Below are 15,664 nucleotides of genomic sequence, written 5' to 3'. Positions count from 1 at the left end.
AACTTTAGTCAGACTCCTGAACCTTCTCCTAGGCCCGTTTGTGCACATCCTCGTAAAATGCAGTTTTAGCAAGACCTTGCCAAGTCAGTTTAGCAAGAAGCCCCATCCTCGATATCTGAACACTCTCAATATCTGATTGGGTTTCTCATCCTCCACAATCCCCCAGGTGATGTCTGATCACCCTGGCCCGTCTTCAGCAAGAATCCTGTCAGATGTGTTTAATCGGAGCCCCCCTACCCCTGATATTTCCTCTTAGTAATTTTCTGTCTACTGACCCCATCCTGCTCCTTAGCTATAAATTCCCACTTACCAGTATTTGGAGTTGAGTCCAATCTCTTTTTCTCACTGCAAAATTTCATCGCAGTGGTCCCTATACCTATTGAGATAGGCCTCCCCCCTCAAAGTCTTCCTTACCATGTTTTAACGAGTGTCATTGAATATTTTTTTCCTTTTAACAGTTATGGTGCCACAACTCGGATAGGATCAGATTCATCATTGGACCCCCGGACCTCTCACCCAGGACCCTAAGTGTGTACCTTTGAAGCCTTTATCTTCACTCCTGACTGATTGATCGGGGATCCATTGGTGAGTCCGACTCCTGAACCATTGCTCCGGACAAACGTCCGTGGAAGCTGGTAAGGATAGATTTTGATTCTTAAGAGTCTGAGTGTACTCCAGAAGATGGGATAGAGTCCCAGATAAACTCAGACTGGGTTAGAGTCCCAAGTTTCTCTGTTTATAAGAAGCTCAGTTAGAGTCCCAGGCAAGCAGCTGTTTGTAAGAAGCTGGGATAGAGTCCTAGGCTTCTTTGTTTGAAAGGTACCTACTGGGCTGGAAGTCTCTTTTTTTGATTATTCCTTGACTCTTTGTGCTGGAAGTCTTTCTTCCTTGCTCTCTGTGACACCTCTCAGTTTTTTCTATTGGATCCTGCTTCTCCCCTGAGAACTTCTTCGTTGACTCAAACTAAGGGTTTTTGAACCCCTGCTGACTATATTCTCTGCCAACTGTGTCTACCTCCGTTCTTGTAGGCATGATGTTGCTGAGAATAATATGGAACTTCATTGGCCTCTTTGTCAAACTTGAGATCTCCCCGAACTGGCTCCTCTAATACTTCTCCCTTCCCATTGCCTCTGCTTCTCCTTCCTCCTCTTACCACCTTCGGTCTTCCCTCCAATTCCTTTGAATCATTTGATATGTCCCCCTCCAAATGCCTTCCTCCTCTATCCCTCTACCCCTGCCAGACCTTTTTCCACCTCAGTGTGTCTAGCCACTTGGCTTTGGGCTCCCTGTCCTCCATTTGGGGCTGTCAAGGGCCTTAGGGACCCCTAAAAGCAACCACTTGAGGCTAAAAAGGAAAAAGGCTAATTGGAAATGGACTGGATGTTTTGGCCAGTTGGATGGGCTTTGGACACATCAGATAGCTGCTAGATGTCTCCTCGGTGACTCACCTAAAATTTGGTCCACAGCCTCCATAAGATTACATATCATGGCAAGGGAAGGTCTTGAAGGTGGTCTCTACAAAATTGGTAAACAGGTAACCTTAATTTGTCCCATTTTCCAGAAACAATTTGCATAAAAATATGAAGTGGAGAAAAGACAAGAGCTAATTATTTTGTATACACCAGTGAGTTTATATTACTATGTTTTGTTAACTCATGGCTAAAATTTTAGAATGAAAACCATAAGATCTCTATTTATGTCTGTATGTTTATTTATGTTAATATATATGTATGTTATAGATGTGTGATATTTTTGTACCTCTGGATGGTATTACCAAGTTAATTTATAAAATTCCTTAAATCGGTTCCATTCAAGTTGGCTTAGAGATAAACGAGCGCTTATATGAATTAAATATTGCTGAAACTCTCAGAAATAAAGAAACTAACCCAATGTTTTAAGTTCACATGATCAGGGATAATTTTTCATAAGTATAATTTTAAAATTCTTGGTGAAATAAAAACAGGTGTGTCTTCTGAGTTGTCAGCATTAAATATAATGCAGACATACACAGGCATACCTCTGAGATACTGTGAGTTCAGTTCCAGACTGCCGCAATAAAATGAGTCGTGAATTTTTTGGTTTCCCAGTGCATATAAAAATTACGTATATATTATACTGTAGTCTATTGTGTTCAATAACATTATGCCTTGAAAAACAATTTATGTACCTTAATTAAAAAATGCTTTATTGCTAAAAAATGCTAACCATCATCTGAGCCTTCAGCGAGTCATAATCTTTTTGCTGGTGGAGGGTCTTGCCTCAGTGTTGATGGCTGCTGACTGATCAGGGTGGTGGTTGCTGAAGGTTGGGGTGGCTGTGGCAGTTTCCTTTTTTTTTTTCCTTCTTTATCTCCCCAAATCCCCCCGGTACATAGTTGTATATCTTATCTGCAGGTCCTTCTAGTTGCGTAGTGGCAATTTGTTAAAGTAAGACAGCAATGAAGTTTGCTGCATTGATTGAATTTTCCTTTCACGAACAATTTCTCTGAGGCCTCTGATGCCGTTTGATAACATTTTACTCACTGTAGAACTTCTTTCAAAATTGGACTCAATCCTCTCACCCCTGCCATTGCTTTATCAACTAAGTTTATGTAATATTCTAGATCCTTTGTTGTCGTTTAAACAATTTTCACAGCATCTTCACCAGGAGTAGATTCCATCTCAAGAAACCACTTTCTTTGCTCATCAATAAGAAGCAACTTTTCATCCATTAAAGTTTTATCATGAGATTGCAGCAATTCAGTCACATCCTTAGGCCCCGCTTCTAATTCTAGTTCTCTTGCTATTTCCGCCACATCTGCAGTTGCTTGCTGTACTGAAGTCTTGAAACCCTCAAAGTCATCCATGAGTGTTGGAACCAACTTCTTCCAAACTCCTGTTATGTTGATATTTTGACCTCTTCCCGTGAATCACAAATGTTCTTAATGGTATCTAGAATGGTTAATCCTTTCCAGAAGGTTTTCACTTTAGTTTGCCAAGATCCATTAGAGGAATCACTGTCTGTGGCAGCTGTGGCCTTACGAAATGTGTTTCTTAAATAATAAGACTTGCAAGTTGAAATTACTCCTTGATCCATGGGCTGCAGAATGGATGTTGTGTTAGCAGGCATGAAAACAACATTAATCTTGTACATCTCCATCAGTCAGCGCTCTTGGGTGACCAGCTGTGTTGTCACTGAGCAGTAATATTTTGAAAGGAATCTTTTTTTCTGAGCAGTCGGTCTCAACAGTGGGATTGAACTATTCAGTAAACAATGTAAACAGATGTGCTGTCATCCAGGCTCTTCTAAAATTGAGAGGACTCAGCTTTATTTTTTTAAATAATCAAAGACCTGATAAAGGTAACGTGAAACACAGGAAATTATTTTGATAAGACACAAAATCTTTGTTTCCGAGGCAGATTACTTAACAGGTAAAGAAAAACCTTTTTATAATTTCCTAATAAGAGCAGACCAATAACCCAAGAAAACTTTGGCATTATAGTTTTGATTTAGTGCACTTTTGATATTAAAGTTCTGTGTGTTTTTTTTCAAAATAGTGTTTCAGTATTTTATTTTATTTTTTTTAAAGATTGGCACCTGGGCTAACAACTGTTGCCAGTCTTTTTTTTTTTTCTGCTTTATTCCCCAAACCACCACCTCCCCCCCGCCCCCGGTACATAGTTGTATATCTTAGTTGCAGGTCCTTCTAGTTGTGGGATGTGGGACGCCGCCTCAACGTGGCCTGACGAGTGGTGCCATGTCCATGCCCAGGATCCGAACCCTGGGCCTCTGCAGTGGAGCGCGCGAACTTAACCACTCAGCCACGGAGCTGGCCCCTCCATTCAGTTTTTTGTCCTATATTTTTCTTCTTTCTCATCCTGGAACAACCAGTAAGTCTACCTTAGAATGAAATTACTTTTTTTCTTTGAACAAAAGCACATCTTTCATACCTTGCATACTTAGCATACAAAGTTGCTTCTCTTCATTCTTAGAATTTTTAGTAGTTTCATTTACACATATTTATATGATTTTTAACCATTAATAACCTTTCTTTTACAGAGAAAACTAGGAAGTAAACATCTGTGGTCTGTCATAGATCAGTATTCTGGAGTAGATTAGTAAATTTATGAATACAGCACTCCCTCAACTTATGATGAGGTTACATCTTGATAAACCCAATGTAAGTGAAAATGTAAGTCAAAAATGCGTTTAATACACCTAACCTACCGAACATCATAGCTTAGCCGAGCCTACCTGAAACATGCTCGAAACACTTACATTAGCCTACAGTTGGGTAAAATCATCTAACACAAAGCTGTTTTATAATAAAGTGTTGAATATCTCATGTAATTAATTGTATACAGTAGTGAAAGTAAAAAACAGAATGGTTCTGTGGGTACAAAATGATTGTAAGTGTGTTGGTTGTTTGCTCTTGTGATCACGTGGCTGACTGGGAGCTGTGGCTCACTACCGCTGTGGCTGCCGCTACCCAGCGTCACAAGAGTATATAGTACTGCGTATCGCTAGCCCAGGAAAAGATCAAAATTCAAAATATAAAGTATGGTTCCCACTGAATGTGTATCGCTTTTACACCAACATAAAGTCAAAAAATCATAAGTCAAACCGTTGTAAGTTGGGGACTGTCTGTATACAATTTCACAATTTCTGGGGGCACGTGATTCCTCATAGTACAGTTTCTCAGTGTAGCAAACGACATGTTTACTAGCAAATCCAAGTATCTTTAGCTTCTTTATACCATGTAAAAACAAGATGCCAAAAATATATAAACTTAAACTTAGGTTCGATAATGAATGTTTCAGTAGTTTATTTTACTTAGAAATGACTTAGATTCTTATTTTAGGCAGACGTAAGACTAAACAGAGTTAGCCATCGTCTCAAATTATTTCCCTACTACTTATTTTTACAAAACACGCATTAGGCAAACATCACAAAAGCAAAAACCTAAAAAGATTAAATACATGTTCCCCGCCCCTTTTTTCATAGTGCCGTGCTTGACATATATGAAGCAATTCATTTTTATTATACATTTTATTCTTAGTTTGGTTTTATAGTTTTATAATCTTAAACATCTTATAGAGATAGCATAAGCTTGTTCAACTAGTAAATCTAGGTAGAAAAAAAATTAAGGCATACACCCTTTTATTGTACTTTGCTTTATCGCACTTTGCAGATACCACATTTTTTACAAATTGATGGTTTATGGTAAACCCACATTGAGCAAGTCTATTGACACTTTTTCCTACAGCATTTGCTCACTTTTTGTCTCTGTCACATTTTGGAAATTCTTTTACAATATTTCAAACTTTTCCATTGTTATTATATTTGTTATAGTAATCTGTGATCAGTGATCTTTGATGTTACTATTATAATTGTTTTAGGGCACCATGAACTGCACCCATTTAAGACAGCAAACTTAGGGGCTGGCTTGGTAGCATAGTGGTTATGTTTGCATGGTCCACTTTCACGGCCCAGGGTTTGCCAGTTCAGATGCCTGGTGCAGACCTACACACCACTCATCAAGCCATGCTGTGGCAGTGTCCCACATACAAAACAGTGGGAGATTGGCACAGATGTTAGCTCAGCAACAGTCTTCATCAAGCAAAAAGAAGAAGACTGGCAACAGATGTTAGCTCAGGGCCAGTTTTCCTCACCAAAAAAAAAAAAAAAAAAGTGAACTTAATCTGTAAATGTTGTGTGTGTTCCGACTGTTCCACTGACCAGTGTTCCCCTCTCTCCCTTCCTCTCCTCAGGCCTCCCTTTTCCCTGAGACACAATATTGAAATAAGGCCAGTTAATAACCCTACACTGGCCTCTTAAGTATTCAAGTAAAAGGAAGAGTCACACATCTCTCACTGTAAGTCAAAAGCTAGAAATGATGAAGCTTAGTGAGGAAGGCATTTGGAAAGCTAAGATAAACCTAAAGCTAGCCTCTTGTTCCAAACAGTTAGCCAAGCTGTGAATGCAAAAGAAAAGTTCTTGGAAGAAATTAAAAGTGCTACTCCAGTGAACACACCAATGATAAGAAAACGAAACAGCCTTATTGCTGATATGGAGAAAGTTTTAGTGGTCTGGATAGAAGATGACATCAGCCACATCACAACATTCCCTTAAGCCAAAGCCTAATGCAGAGCAAGGCCCTAACTCTCTCCAATTCTATCAAGGCTGAGAGGTGAGGAAGCTGCAGAAGAAAAGTCTGAAGCTAGTGGAGGTCGGTTCATGAGGTTCAAAGAAAGAAGCTGTCTCCATAACATAAAAGTGCAAGTGAAGCATCAAGTGCTGGTGTAGAAGCTGCAGCAAGTTGTCCGGAACAGCTAGCTAAGAGAAGTAACGAAGGTGGATACACTAAACAACATATTGTCAGTGTAGATGAGACAGCCTTGTATTGGAAGAAGATGCCACCTAGGACTTTGACAGCAGAAGAGGAGAAGTCAGTGCTTGGCTTCAAAGGACAGGCTGACTCTCTTGCTGGGGACTAACACAACTGGTGACTTTAAGCTGAAGCTAGTGCTCATTTCTCATTCCAAAAATCCTAGGGCCCTTAAGAATTAGGCTAAATCTACTCTGCCTGTGCTCTGTAACAACTATGTAACTTTCTATATTTGCCTTTGAAATCTTTTGTTTGTCACTTTATTTAAATAGATAGCTAAGTATTGTTTCACAGTGACTTGTGATCTTAGTCAAGTGTTTAAATCTTTTGACATTTTTGTCACCTCCTCCAAATCAAATTCTAAAAGGAGTCTTTTTGACTACAAACTGACTTTGGGATATTCCAGAGGGCCTCTGGAAAATCTCAAAGGATTTGTCTCATCTTGTAAAAGAGATGTTACACTAATTAGGTTTGTTTGGTATGTTAAATTATGTGGGAAGCATTGTCAAATAAGAAATGATAACAAACCTTCTTAGGTTATATGTGTATGGATATATATATGTTACTAATATAGGTATTCCAGAAATATATGAGGTTGATAGAAATTTGTCAATACTGTTGTCTGGTTATTATGTTAAAATATTGTTTGCCACACAAATAACTAATTTTCCTTATCAAATGAACTCTCATCAGAACCTTAACCATGGCCATTTTAAGTCTGTCATTCACAGACAAATTGTTTTACTCTCATTCTTCTCTGAAAGCATTTACAATTAGCTACAGGCAAGAAGGCTCCATGATGGCATCAGTCAAATAACTTTTGACCATGCCATTGGACTGAGTAAGAATTTCCAGAACTAATGAAGAAGCTCATGGATTCATAAAACTGTTAACCCAAGGTCAAGCAGAACAAGAACTAACTAATTACATGGGACTGAATGAACTGATGAGGATGATTATAATTTTTTTATGATTCTGTGTTTGAAACATTGCAGGTTCTTTAATGTTTTGTTTTCCAGATTTAAAGAACCCTTTTTACTTTTCTCTTAAGCTGTCTATAGCTTACAGTAGTCTGGTAGATTATACCTTTATGAACAAAGATGAAACAATTGCTTTTTCTCTCTACCTCATCTCTCCAGAATTCGGAAACTCCTAGTATTTTTATTGTCTTGACAATATAGTTATTTGCATAAGTTCAATAAGAATCTCTTTTTGTAACAGGATACAATTGGAAACATTGTTTCTATCACCAAGGCTTTGTCTGGAATGTTATATTTGAGAATGATGTGCAGAGAATCTGGTTTAAGGGACTAAGGTTGACTTCATGGAGCCAGTACTCTTGGAAAAACTGGCCTGGTAACCTGGCTTATAGGGTTTCCCAGCCTTATAGGTGAGTAAGGAAGGTCACTTTCTGGCAGGCTCAGGACCTCAGGATATCTTAGGGAACTCAAAAAGAGAGGAATTCACTCAAATCTATAGGTGTGGGAGGTGAAGTCTGGTGGCTAGTTCCTGGATTGGCTTCCTGTGTTTGAGAGGCTTTTTTAAAAGTCTAATCTGAGGGCCCAGCCCATGGCTGAGTGGTTAAGTTTGTGCGCTCTGTTTCGGCGGCCGAGGGTTTCGCTGGTTCAGATCCTGGGTGCAGACCTAGCACAGCTCATCAAGCCATGCTGAGGCAGTGTCCCACATAGCAGAACTGGAAGGACCTACAACTAGAATTTACAACTATGTACTGGGGGGACTTTGGGGAGAAGAAGGAAAAAAAAAAAGAAGAAAATGTCTAATCTGACATTCCTTGTGAAAAGGTCCAGCAAAGCAAACTCAAAAAGAGGCTATATGGTCAGTTACTATTCTTGCTGCACATATGTAAATAATCTGGGCAAATATAATAAGACCAGAATTATTTTGTAAACAAGAATCATAAAGTTGACTGAAGAGAGAAATTTTTTTGTTTCAATGCAAAACTTTAGTGCACCCTTTTGGGTTCTGTCTTGCACATTTTACCAGTCTTTACCACATTCTCAATTTTAGTTCCCTCTGTATCTGGTTATAACTCTCCAAACTAATGTTTCCAATTTTTTCCCCACCCTTCTGACTTGGTGCTGAGAACTAAAACTGTACTTTTCCTGAAACCCCGCAAGCTGAAGCTGGATGACTTGATATAAACGTAAAAAAAAATTACTACAACAGATCATGTATGGCAACCTTTGTGCCTTCTGCTCTGTGGACCACTCATGGAGTTCATCAGAACGCCCACTGCCATCATCAGAGACATTCACACTGCAAACGAGGAAAATTCTTCAGATAACCACTTGCTGTCCTCACTCTGCCATCTCAATATGCTTCAAGCTCAAGTCTAAAAATCTTGAAACTGGCTGTCCTCTGGACTCAGAAACTGGATTTCTATCTATTAATTCTTGCTTGTCTTTTATTTTCATAGAAACTCCCTCATTAAATGCCTGACTGCTGGCACTATTGAGCAAATATCCTCTAATACCAAGCCCCAACAGAAGGTTCGCCTGGTCCATCATAAGAAGAAAGTCTCTTCTTTCGTGAACAAGGGTGGGAACTCACAAAGATTCTCTGCTTGACCAACTTTTAGTCAGACTCCTGAACCTTCTTCCTAGACCCATCTGTATACTTCCTTGAAAATGCAGTTTTAGCAAGAACCCTGCTAAGTCAGTTTAGCAAGAAGCTGCCACCCCCTTAATGTATGATCAATTCCTCATCCTCCACCATTCCCTAGGTGATGTCTAATCACCCTGGCCTGTCTTCAGCAGGAATCCACTAAGGTCTGTTTAGCTGGATCCCCCCTACCCCTGATGTTTCCTCTTAGTAATTTTATGTTCACTCACCTTGGCTGAGTAAGGCTCCTTCTTATGAGGAGTAAGGAGTAAGGCTACTTTTTAGCTATAAATTCCCACTTGCCCATGCAGTATTCGGAGTTGAGCCCAATCTCTTTCCCTCACTGTAGAATTTCACTGCACTGGTCCCTATACCTGTAGAGATAACCTGCACCACCTTGAATAAAGCCTTCCTTTCCGTGTTTTAACAAATGTCATTGAATATTTTTTTCTTTGAACACAGGGAGTTTTTCTTAGATATTTGGTGTCACAGGAGTGAGATTTGCTAGAATGGCCCTGGCTCAGGGAAACACGTGATTTGGGAAGAGAACAAATAAAAGGGTGGAGTATATAGAACCTTTGGTTCCTGGATGGCCATGTGGTCACCCGTGGTATGGAACAGCACTTGTGCTGCTCTCAGTTACTAAAGGTAAAAGTTACCAGTGGGATTTAGAGATGGTTTGGTTTGGTTCAGCACTTTGGTTCACTGGATGCATAAGGAAATGGAAACTAATAAGAAAAAGGTGAAATGTTCAATCCCTTGGTTATTGTTACCTGTAATAGCTAAAATGAAATTAAAAGAGAGCGCTGAGTTGGAGTTTGATGTTAGCAAGTTCAGATTTCAGTGAGTCAGCTTAGGCCGCTAGCCTCAAAGCTGCTCCCCAAGGGAAAAATTACACAAGGACAACAGAAAGCACCTGTAAGACCTGGTCACCAAGAAGGTAGTTGGTGTAGAGGAAGGCAAAACCGAAAAACTGTTGAAACCAAGGAGTATAGTGTGAAGGAGTTGTTTCATTTTGTGGATTGCTAATATCAACTTCCTGAAGAACCCTTACTAAAATGGGTTGTGAAAGTAACTAATTGAGGAGCAGTATCTGGTTTTAAATGCTGCAGCGGGGAAGAGCATGTTTGGGTTCATGTAAGATCCACAGCTCACTATGGAACAACCGCAGATGGCCATATGTGATCCAGACACAAAGCAGGTTATTCCTGAGGGAACAGTCAGCCTGGTGGACAGGGTAAAAGCCACTGTAAGGTCTGTGTACCCTGAGAAAGGGGACTGCCTGCCGCTCCCTGTGAATGCCAAGTGGAACTCTCCTGATGAAGTGATGATTTCTTTCCTATATAAGCCATATGGGATTATCTTTATGTTAATGGGGGATATTCACCTAATGAATATGCCTGTTACCCAGTTCATGGTAAATGCTGTGGTTAAGGGGGACTCTTTTACATGAACACCCCATATGACCTCACTGCTGCCAAACCAGGGGGCAGTTGGGAAAGCCTTATATATTTGCTGTCTCAGCTTCCCCTCCTGAATTTTACAAATGTTAATAAAAACTTTAGGTTAATTAACAAGAGAATGAGGAAAAGCAAAGTAGAGGGTCAAGGGACTGGTCTTAACAAGGTGGAAATTTTTAAATGGTTATTAAGAAGGTATGAATAAAACAGATATTGCTAGGACCAAAGAAAAGGAAGAATTACAGGACTTGACCTAGCATAATGGAAAACTTTACATGGTTATTAAGGAATAGGATGAATAAAACAGACATTGATGGGATTAAAACAAAGGTTTTAGTTCAGCACTACCCAAGGTTGGGCTGGCCAAAGGGACCTCTTTGTGGCCGCCAACATTAGAGGGCCTCAAACAAGTCCACTCTGTTTACCCTAGCTTAGAGAAATTTAAAAATCTGAAGGCAGAGTGCCAGCCCTGATGGTCTAGTGGTTAAAGTTCAGTGTGCTCTGATTTGGCAGCCCAGGTTCAATTCCCAGGCATGGAACCACACCACTTATCTGTCATGCAGTGGTGGTGGCTCACATGAAAGAACTAGAAGGACCTACAAATAGAATATACAACTATGTTCTGGGACTTTGGGGAGGTTTTAGGGAAAAAAAAAAGAGAGGAAGATTGGCAACAGATGTTAGCTCAGGGCAAATCTTTCCCAGCAAAAAAATAATGAAAATGAAAAATCCCAAGGCGGAGATTACAGTGAGAAACCTGACCAGCAATCCCTTGGGGCATTGGTTAGGCAGATTAAATGAGATCAAGATTGACAAAAAGGCCAGAGTCCCTTGGCTTAACCCCGGGGAGGACCCAAAGCCTTTTGTGCATGAGTGGGTAAAATGGTCAGGAGGTGACGAGAAGTTTTTAGCACTCCTTTATATGGGAGCCCTTTGCACTGTGGTACCAAAACCCATTGGTGAAGCCCTGATGCAACTGTGAGAGAACTTCAAACTATTTAAGGTTTGACAGGATTATGAAAGTTGGAATGTTTCAACAGGCTTTATGTAAAGAGGTTGTGTCTCCTTTACCTGAATCTTTTGTGGGAATGGATGTTATGTCTGGCTGAGGAGCACTTCCCCTACCTAGTATTATAAAACCAAAACCTGTTAATGAAGTCCTAATGGAAGCTACAGTTAGGAATGTAAGGTAAAAGTTTGTAGGAGAACTGCTATATTTGAACAGGCTTTTACCTAATTATTATGGAGATGGATGTTGTATCTGACTGGGGAATGTTTCCTCTACCTAGTATAAAACAGAAGGCATGTAAATCCACCCTTCAAGCAGTGTTAATTGGACATGCTAAATGGGAACCAGTAAAATTGCGCAAGCCCACACAGTATAGAATAGAAATTGGAGTGCTGGTATGGACAAATTCTCTGTGTGATAGCCATGTGTGTACTGTGGACTGGGGCTTATGGCAAAAGCCGGCAATGACTACTCGGACTTTGGACTAGAGAAGTTCCATTTGAAAGGCAGTTATTGGCTTGCTATTGGACATTAATTGAAACTGCCACTATGACTAAAAGTCATAAAATAATCTTGAAACCTGAAATACTCATAATGTCTTGTATAATGACAGATAAACACTCAAATGGGGAGGGCAGTGCCCATAAGAGTTCCATAATAGGTGTGTACAGGATCATGCTGCCTGGGGAATGCAAGGAGGAGAAACTCGAGCAGGGAGCCTCTTTTCCCCAGGGCTGACTCTGGAACTGTGTGAGGAGCTGCTGATTTCTTTTGTCACTTGGGTAGTGTCCTCTGTACAGCTCATAACTGACTAAAAAAGAGCTGCTTGGTTTGTGGATGGGAGTTCCAGGGTGAATGGGCAGCATCCTATTTGGAAGGCCACTACTCTGATTGATAAATATAAAGACAAATTAGCTTGGTAGGCTGAGTTGCATGCTGTTTTCTTAGCAATGATGGAAGAATTGAACATTGGAAAAAGCCCATATGTTTGGAGTTTTACTGACTCATAGGCAGTGGCCAGTGGTCTGGCCATAGGTCAGGCAGAAGAGCAGTGGAAACCTCGCCTATTAAAGGGATGCCCATATGGGACACAGTACTCTGGAAATCACTGTGGGAATTTGAGGGTTGCCTTAAAGTAGGACATGTCAATGCCCATCGGAAGAACCCTCTTCCAAGTTTGGAAGGTGATTGGAATCAACCAGCAAATATCCTTGTGTGCTCATTTGTGGTGGCCACCTGGGTCCATGAAATGAGTGGATACAGGGGCACTGCAGCAATGCAGAGATGGGCTGAATCTAGACATATTCCTTTTGCACTTTCTGAGGCACAAAATGCCAATAAGAACTGTTCTGTCTGTAAGCAAAAGAGACAGAGACTGCAGATGGCTTTGTGGGAGATCCCCTGGTGGGAAGGCCCTGAGCATAGCTGGCAGGTGAGACTGATGCTTGTAGCCCTTGGGGGCTACCCGTGGGTCCTGACAGGGATAGACACTGACTGTGGACTGAGCTTTGCTTATCTGATGGTAGATGCAAATGCTCACAGTGCTATAAAAGAACCGGAACAAAAGATAACATATGCCACTTTGGATGGCTGGCCATTATTTCTTCAGACCAAGGAATACACTTTACAGCCCATAATGTCCAACAATGGGCAGAGAGATATCCTCCTCAGAGTACTAGTTTGAGAACTGGAACAGGCAGTTAAAACATTGGTTGTCTAAAATGGGGGGAGCTAAAGACATGAAGGGCTGGCTTAAATACCTTCATGAAAGTATGCTCACACTCAACATGAGTTGGGGCTAAAGGAAGGGCCCTACTAATTAGAGTCCTCTTTTTCTGGTGGATTTGGGGAATAGAGGGTGAGGAAGGATGCTGGAATGACTGTGCAGTTCTTATCGGGGGAGGAGTTTGCTGGTGGAATGACCATACTTTTTTCTTTCTTCCCCATATCACTTCAACTTTTTTTTCCTAGTTGATACAGTGGTCATAGGATGAGGGCTGCACTTACAAGTGCCAGAAACAAGCATGATTCCTAAGCAAGAAACTGTAACTGTATTTTTAAACTTTGGACCAGAATTCCTAAGGCCCTGAAGGAGTGGATTGTGCCTTCACTCCATCTGGTAAAATTGAGGTTAACAGTGAATGCCGCTATATTGCCTGGTGGTAAAAATAACTCACTAGTTCTGTGCCTATGTAACCTTACCCTAACTGAACAGAGTGGATCGAGGGGGAGATATTTGCTGGATTATTATTGCTGTTTGCAATCTGGACCAGCACAGTGGCCGAACCTGATGTCCCTTCCAAAGGTGGAAGAGTTCGGATATAACTGGAGAGAAGGAGCAATAGTAGCTGAGGGTAAAGGAATGACTAAATGGGTTGTATAATGAGAGAAATCCAATATTAGCACCTCAGAAGAGGCTCAGGGTAAGAGATGATATGTCTCTTAACTCACTTATGCCACATGACTGAAAGGGTGAAACTGTGTTTGCCTAGACTGCTCCTGCTTTTGTAACCTGACAGGATTGAATGGAAGCCTGCAAACCTGAGTGGCCTTGTTCTGGAAGGCATTTTTCATATGAAATGGTGATGGACTGGACTTATTATTAATGACTGAATGGCATTCTAATAATGTGCTGGTATCTTTTGCGTTGTACATCATTTTCCTGTAAGGGGTCTGTGGCAAGAGACCAAGGAGCTGGGCTGTGAAATAATAGAAAATGTAGGTATTGGACTCTGGCCCTGTTTCCTGGCACAGAGCTCTTGGAACCCTTCTAGTTTCCTAAGTGATAAGAGCACTAGGAGCATCTTTTGTTCTTATATTTGGTCTTTACCCTGATTTCTGATACAGAGCTTCTAAATCTCTTGGAATTTCCTGGGGGATAGGAGTGCTGTTGGATCTAAAGAGGTGACTCTTGGTGGGCTGCTGGATAGCTTCAGGATAGGGGCTGGTCACCGGAAAGACCAAGCTATGATTAGAAGCTTGGATCTTTCAGCCGCACGCCCCCACCCTCCTGGAAAGGGAGAGGGGCTGGAGATTGAGTTAACAATTGATCATTCCTCTGTGAAGAAGCCTCCGTAAAAATCCCCAAAGTATGGGTTTTGGAGAGCTTCTGGGTTGGTGAGCACATCTGCGTGCTGGGAGGGTGGTGCACCCCAAGTCTGCAGGGACAGAAGCTCCTGCACTGGACCCTTCTGCATCTCGCCCGATGTCTCTCTTCATCTGGCTGTTCATCTGTGTCCTTGATCACATCTTTTATTATATAATAAACTTGTAAATGTAAGTAAGTGTTTCCCTGAGTTCTGTGAGCTGTAGGAAGTGATTGACTCCAAGGAGGGGGTCGTAGGAACCTCTGATTTGTAGCCAAGTTGGACCGAAGTTGTACGTATCATGGGGACCTACTATTTATGATTGGTGTCTGAAGTGAGGAACAGTCTTGTGGGACTGAGCCCTTATCTTGTGGAGTCTGCACTAACTCCAGGTAGTGTCAGAATTGAATTGAATTGAATTGAATTGTAGGACATCCAGCTGGTGTTGGAGAATTGGTTGATGTGGGGAAAAACCACACATCTGGTGTCAGGAGTTTGTGTGTGTGTGAGTAAAGATAGAAAGAGAATTTTTCCTGGAGAGGAACCTGTTTAGATACTGTCTGTCTGCTTTTCTATATCAGAAACTCTTGCAAATTTTGTTTGGTTATTCAAAACTTGGCTGGATTCTCCATGGGTGCAGAGCTCTGTATGTAACATTGTTCTGATTTTACACACACGTGCTTGCGCTCATGTGCGTACACACACACACACACACACACGAATTGGAGGACCAGGTAGATTAGTCAACTTCTTGTTTTGCTAAGGACATTAGAACCCCTCTCTTCCAATTATTTGTTGTCATGGTCATTTCATGATAGCACCAAAAAATTAGGAGTACATAATTTTAGAGTTAATGACTATTCTGTAGATTAAATAAACTTAGCTTTATGGAAAACTTGTAACCTTGTGCTTACTATTTTCCTTTTGGGCTGATGAAGACTTATCATGGATCAGTATTTGGGAACCATGCTGTACTAGATTAACTGGATTTCATGTATATTTAGTTTCTTTAGTTTCTCAGTTCCTTCTGTTCTCATTATAGTAACTGTTTAAGATTTGCTTGCATTTATTTAGAATAGTTGTGAACACATTAGTTCTTTCGCATACACAGAGGACATTA

At 40.8% G+C, this 15,664-nt stretch overlaps 1 protein-coding gene across 6 annotated transcripts in view; it reads left to right on the top strand.

The window, feature by feature from the left end:
• Positions 1 to 15,664, top strand: part of LRIG2 (leucine rich repeats and immunoglobulin like domains 2) — a 60,385-nt gene that overhangs the window by 10,030 nt on the left and 34,691 nt on the right. For 2 of the 6 annotated variants that reach the window (XM_070268489.1, XM_070268487.1), the window contains exon 2: positions 459 to 635. The exons of 2 other annotated variants lie outside the window; for them this stretch is intronic. The gene's annotated coding sequence lies outside the window, so the exon portion shown is untranslated. The remainder of the gene's footprint in view (positions 1 to 458; positions 636 to 15,664) is intronic. 2 more of the 6 variants (XM_070268488.1, XM_070268490.1) reach the window with 1 other exon arrangement.

Source organism: Equus caballus, chromosome 5, assembly GCF_041296265.1.
Source record: "Equus caballus isolate H_3958 breed thoroughbred chromosome 5, TB-T2T, whole genome shotgun sequence".
NCBI lineage: Eukaryota > Metazoa > Chordata > Mammalia > Perissodactyla > Equidae > Equus > Equus caballus.
Note: the sequence above shows the minus strand (reverse complement) of the source record. Positions and strands in the feature narration are given on the sequence as shown.